This window comes from Entelurus aequoreus, linkage group LG18 (assembly GCF_033978785.1).
Source record: "Entelurus aequoreus isolate RoL-2023_Sb linkage group LG18, RoL_Eaeq_v1.1, whole genome shotgun sequence".
Classification (NCBI taxonomy): Eukaryota; Metazoa; Chordata; class Actinopteri; order Syngnathiformes; family Syngnathidae; genus Entelurus; species Entelurus aequoreus.
Genome location: NC_084748.1, coordinates 7247753 through 7254369, shown reverse-complemented (window position 1 = coordinate 7254369; position 6617 = coordinate 7247753). Strand labels below are relative to the sequence as shown.

General features: G+C 41.1%; 1 protein-coding gene across 1 annotated transcript in view; it reads left to right on the top strand.

The window, feature by feature from the left end:
* Positions 1–6617, top strand: part of wdr83 (WD repeat domain containing 83) — a 54165-nt gene that overhangs the window by 21937 nt on the left and 25611 nt on the right. The gene's annotated exons all lie outside the window — the stretch shown is intronic.

The window sequence follows — 6617 nt, the reverse complement described above, 5'->3', positions numbered from 1 at the left end:
GTAAAGTATTGAATAAGGATGTGTCATTTTAGTCTTCCCTTTATTTTGTTTTAGCAGTTTGTATATATCTATACAGTATAAACTGCATATAATATGTACAGTATGTATATGTATGTGTATATGTATATATAGTGTATTTATGTATATACACACATACATATACACATGCATGCATATATACATATATGTATATACATATATGTATATACATATGTGTATATACCGGGGGTCGGCAACCCGCGGCTCTAGAGCCGCATGCGGCTCTTTAGCGCCGCCCTAGTGGCTCTCTGGAGATTTTTCAAAAATGTATGAAGAATGGAAAAAGATGAGGGGAAAAAAAAAATCAATTTTTTTGTTTTAGTATGGTTCTGTAGGAGGACAAACATGACACAAACCTCCGTAATTGTTATAAATCACACTGTTTATATTAAATATGCTTCACTGATTCAAGTATTTGGCGAGCGTCGTTTTGTCCTACTTATTTTGGCGGTCCTTGAACTCACCGTATAGTCTGTTTACATGCATAACTTTCTCCGACTTTCTAGGACGTGTTTTATGCCACTTCTTTTTCTGTCTCATTTTGTCCACCACACTTTTAACGTTGTACTTGAGTGCACAAAGGTGAGTTTTGTTGATGTTATTGACTTGTGTGAAGTGCTAATCAGACATATTTGGTCACTGCATGACTGCAAGCTAATCGATGCTAACATGCTATTTAGGCTAGCTATATGTACATATTGCATCATTATGCCTCATTTGTAGCTATATTTGAGCTCATTTAGTTTCCTTTAAGTCCTCTTAATTAAATGTATATCTCATGACACATGTAATATGGCTTTTAATTTTTTGCGGCTCCTGACAGATTTGTTTTTGTTTTTTTTGGTCCAATATGGCTCTTTCAACATTTTGGGTTGCCGACCCCTGGTATATACAGACATGGTCAAAAGTTTACATACACTTGTAAAGAACATCATGTCATGGCTGTCTTGAGTTTCCAATCATTTCTACAACTCTTATTTTTTGTGATAGAGTGATTGGAGCACATACTTGTTGGTCACAAAAAACTTTCATGAAGTTTGGTTCTTTTATGAATTTATTATGGGTCTACTGAAAATGTGAGCAAATCTGCTGGGTCAAAAGTATACATACAGCAATGTTTATAATTGCTTACATGTCTCTTGGCAAGTTTCACTGCAATAAGGCGCTTTTGGTAGCGCCTTATTGACCACTCCTCTTGACAAAATTGGTGCAGTTCAGCTAAATGTGTTGTTTTTCTGACATGGACTTGTTTCTTCAGCATTGTCCACACGTTTAAGTCAGGACTTTGGGAAGGCCATTCTAAAACCTTAAAGGCCTACTGAAATGAATTTTTTTTTATTTAAACGGGGATAGCAGATCCATTCTATGTGTCATACTTGATCATTTCGCGATATAGCCATATTTTTGCTAAAAGGATTTAGTAGAGAACATCAACAATAAAGTTTGCAACTTTTGGTCGCTGATAAAAAAAAAGCCTTGCCTGTACCGGAAGTAGCGTGACGTCGCAGGTTGAAAGGCTCCTCACATTTCCCCATTGTTTACACCAGCAGCGAGAGCGATTTGGACCGAGAAAGCGACGATTACCCCATTCATTTGAGCGAGGATGAAAGATTCTTGGATGAGGAACGTGAGAGTGAAGGACTAGAGTGCAGTGCAGGACGCATATTTTTTCGCTCTGACCGTAACTTAGGTACAAGCTGGCTCATTGGATTCCACACTCTCTACTTTTTCTATTGTGGATCACGGATTTGTATTTTAAACCACCTCGGATACTATATCCTCTTGAAAATGCGAGTCGAGAACGCGAGATGGACATTCACAGTGACTTTTATCTCCACGACATACATCGGCGAAGCACTTTAGCTATGGAGCTAACGTGATAGCATCGGGCTTAACTGCAGATAGAAACAAAAGAAATAAACCCCTGACTGGAATGATAGACAGAAAATCAACAATACTATTAAATCATGGACATGTAACTACACGGTTAATGCTTTCCAGCCTGGCGAAGCTTAACAATGCTGTTGCTAACGACGCCATTGAAGCTAACTTACCAACGGGACCTCACAGAGCTATGCTAAAAACATTAGCTATCCACCTACGCCAGCCAGCCCTCATCTGCTCATCAACACCCGTGCTCACCTGCGTTCCAGCGATCGACGGAGCGACTTAAGGACTTCACCCAATCAGAGATGCGGTCGGCGGCTAGCGTCGGATAGCGCGTCTGCTATGCAAGTCAAAGTCCTCCTGGTTGTGTTGCTGCAGCCAGCCGCTAATACACCGATCCCACCTACAGCTTTCTTCTTTGCAGTCTTCATTGTTCATTAAACAAATTGCAAAAGATTCACCAACACAGATGTCCAGAATACTGTGGAATTTTGCGATGAAAACCGAGCTTTTTGTATTGGATTCAATGGTGTCCGAATACTTCCGTTTCAACCATTGACGTCACACGCATACGTCATCATACATAGACGTTTTCAACCGGAAGTTTAGCGGGAAATTTAAAATTGCACTTTATAAGTTAACCCGGCTGTATTGGCATGTGTTGCAATGTTAAGATTTCATCATTGGTATATAAACTATCAGACTGCGTGGTCGGTAGTAGTGGCTTTCAGTAGGCCTTTAATTGTAGCCTGATTTAGCCATTCCTTTACCACTTTTGACGTGTGTTTGGGGTCATTGTCCTGTTGGAACACCCAACTGTGCCCAAGACCCAACATATATACATATATATACATATATATATATTCATATAAAAAAAAAATATATATATATATATATATATATATATATATATATATATATATATATATATATATATATATATATATATATATATATATATATACATACATACAGTATATGTGTTCATTTATACATACACACATGTACAGTATATACAGTACGGTACATATATACACATGTATATACATTACGAATACTGTATGTTTATATACATGAATGTGTATACGTGTGTGTATGTATACATAAATACACATATATACATACATACATACACAAATATATATATATATATATATATATATATATATATATATATATATATATATATATATATATATATATATATATATATATATATATATATATATATATGTATATGTATATATACATATACAATCAGCGTGGATCTACGGGAGCTTTACAACTCAAATGTAAGCAAATGCGCCAAAGCGTCTATTCCGGTATTTCAACAATCGCTATTTCTTTGAAATGAAAGTATAAAATATATATATATGTATATATTACACATATTACACTAATATTGGCGCACTATTGCCAACAGATGCACCAAAAATGTGGTCGTCTTAAATAGACTTTGCCGGATGTTGTGATGAAATATCCACTTCCGCGTCTTTTCGGGTGCACACGAATGACGTAACTCGTTCAAAGCCGACGAAAAAGTCACCTTCGGGACGCATTGCGTTTAGACTGCAGTCACATTTGAAAAGGTCAGATTCAGGACTACCTCCTGATGTGGCCTGCATCTGATGCCAAAAAGACCAGATTTGAAGCACTTTGGACTGGCCAAAAAAAATCCGATCTGTGTCACTTGAGGGCACACTACCAAGTTAACTTTCAGTTTTGATCCCCGTAAAGGAGGACAAAAGCTGATGAGGACGGCGACCATTTTAGAGAACTTAAACTCCGTCCTCTATCATTATATTGTTCGTACTTACTCTTTTTACAGAATAAATTATCCCTCTTAAATTCTAGTCACCTCTCTTTCTTCGGACATCCTTAGAAGAAAAGGATCTGGGTGGACTTAATGCAGTCATTAGTTGACGTTGAAAAGTGTGCGTCTGCACTTTGTCCGTCTCTCGGCCTCCGGCGTGCACGTTTCAGGAGCACAACATGTGACACGGCGACGGCCCGACTCAGCATCTTTCTGACAACACTGCTGATGTTCTCGCACGAGCGGAGGGTGCGGAAGGTCGGCATTTTTTGACCCCGTCTGGGCGCCGACATAGACAGCGCCCTTGAACGAATTGATTCTAGCAATGAAGATCTATTATTGTGTGAATGCTTCAATTATCCCACACCAAAATTCCTCAATTTATTATTATTCTTCCGTAGCATTTTTTCCCCGGCCTCTAACTCCCAAACCGTTCATCCAATTGATCCCATTCAACCATCAAAACGTTCCCCAATATTTCCGGTTTTACAATAAACCATCATTTTCATGTTTTTTTGCCCTTTTTTTCCTTTCGACTACTCCTCCCACATTTTTCAACTATTTTCAACCATTCAACCATTAAAACATTTGTCTTCATTAGGACAGTCAAATTTGAATGATGTAAGCCCACTAGTCGAACCTCGGATTCAGGAGGAACAGTGTGGTTTTCGTCCTGGTCGTGGAACTGTGGACCAGCTCTATACTCTCGGCAGGGTCCTTGAGGGTGCATGGGAGTTTGCCCAACCAGTCTACATGGGCTTTGTGGACTTGGAGAAGACATTCGACCGTGTCCCTCGGGAAGTCCTGTGGGGAGTGCTCAGAGAGTATGGGGTATCGGACTGTCTGATTGTGGCGGTCCGCTCCCTGTACGATCAGTGTCAGAGCTTAGTAAGTCGGACACGTTTCCAGTGAGGGTTGGACTCCGCCAAGGCTGCCCTTTGTCACCGATTCTGTTCATAACTTTTATGGACAGAATTTCTAGGCGCAGTCAGGGCATAGAGGGGATCCGGTTTGGTGGCTGCAGGATTAGGTCTCTGCTTTTTGTAGATGATGTGGTCCTGATGGCTTCATCTGGCCAGGATCTTCAGTTCTCACTGGATCGGTTCGCAGCCGAGTGTGAAGCGACTGGGATGAGAATCAGCACCTCCAAGTCCGAGTCCATGGTTCTCGCCCGGGAAAGGGTGGAGTGCCATCTCCGGGTGGGAGGAGACCCTGCCCCATGTGGAGTCAAGTACCTCGGAGTCTTGTTCACGAGTGAGGGAAGAGTGGATCGTGAGATCGACAGGCGGATCGGTGCAGCGTCTTCAATAATGCGGACGCTGTATCGATCCGTTGTGGTGAAGAAGGAGCTGAGCCGGAAGGCAAACCTCTCAATTTACTGGTCGATCTACGTTCCCATCCTCACCTATGGTCATGAGCTTTGGGTTATGACCGAAAGGACAAGATCACGGGTACAAGCGGCTAAAATTAGTTTCCTCCGCCGGGTGGCGGGTCTCTCCCTTAGAGATAGGGTGAGAAGCTCTGTCATCCGGGAGGAGCTCAAAGTAAAGCTGCTGCTCCTCCACATCGAGAGGAGCCAGATGAGGTGGTTCGGGCATCTGGTCAGGATGCCACCCGAACGCCTCCCTAAGAAGGTGTTTCGGGCACGTCTGGCCGGTAGGAGGCCACGGGGGGAACCCAGGACACGTTGGGAAGACTATGTCTCCCGGCTGGCCTGGGAACGCCTTGGGATCCCCCGGGAGGAGCTGGACGAAGTGGCTGGGGAGAGGAAAGTCTGGGCTTCCCTGCTTAGGCAGATCCCAAATACACATCAGCAGGTACCAGAAGGTAAGAAAAGTTGCTTTTGTATAATATTGCAAGACAAAAAGCCAGATAATATGTCTGCTAATGGGTGCAATTTTGCAGCCCTTATACACACACACCATAGTAATATTTGTGTGTTGAAGCACAATTTGTCTACCTACGGTAGCCGTAATGCTCCAACAATCCATCAAGCGGTATGGCTTCATAGTTTATGTGGAGAATGCATATACAGTATATTTAAGAGTTCTTTCTTTATTCATAGTCATGTTTAAAGCAGCTAATATTTTCCCATGTGTACTCTTTTTGCTTGTATCTTATGTCCGCAAGTAAACTCTGTGCTTTACCTTGAAGGGGTTGGAATGTGGGAGTATAGCATACTCCCTTTTTTACCTTATCAGTATTAGAACAATGAGGCTGTATTCCTTTCTGGGCAGGGTGGGGGCTGTTTTCGTATTCAATAAGTTGTCTCTTCCCGTTTTGATTTTCAGACCACTTCTGGATGCTGGTATTAGCGCATTTGTAAGGACTGGTCTCCTAAAGCTTTGGTAAAACTTAATAATATTCCTATTCGGTCTTGATGGTCCTTCTTACTCTGCATATGTCATCTGAAAGAACTTGGGATTGACCAGTGACTTTAATTCCCTGAGAGGAAGACTGGTCAGACGCAAAAAAGTCGTACTAAAACATTTTGACAGATTTTTGAGCGCTGTGTGTAATGTTCTATATTCTCAATGGAACATATACAGTTTTGAAGTTGTTTACTGGCCTCATCTTGCAGTCCACACGTATCAATTATGTGTGACTGCCATCTACTGGTCACACTTATTACACCATGTACAAAATAAAATAGCTTTGGAGGTCGGTAAGCACAACCAGAATTATTCCGTACATTAGGCGCACCGGATTATAAGGCGCACTGTCGAGTTTTGAGAAAATGAAAGGATTTTAAATGCGCCTTATAGTCCGAAAAATACAGTGCTACTCCCACATTTTTCAACTAATTTCAACCCTTCCACCATTTTCGTCTTGATTAGGATAATAAAACTTGATATTTTTTAACCCCATAAATAGATAT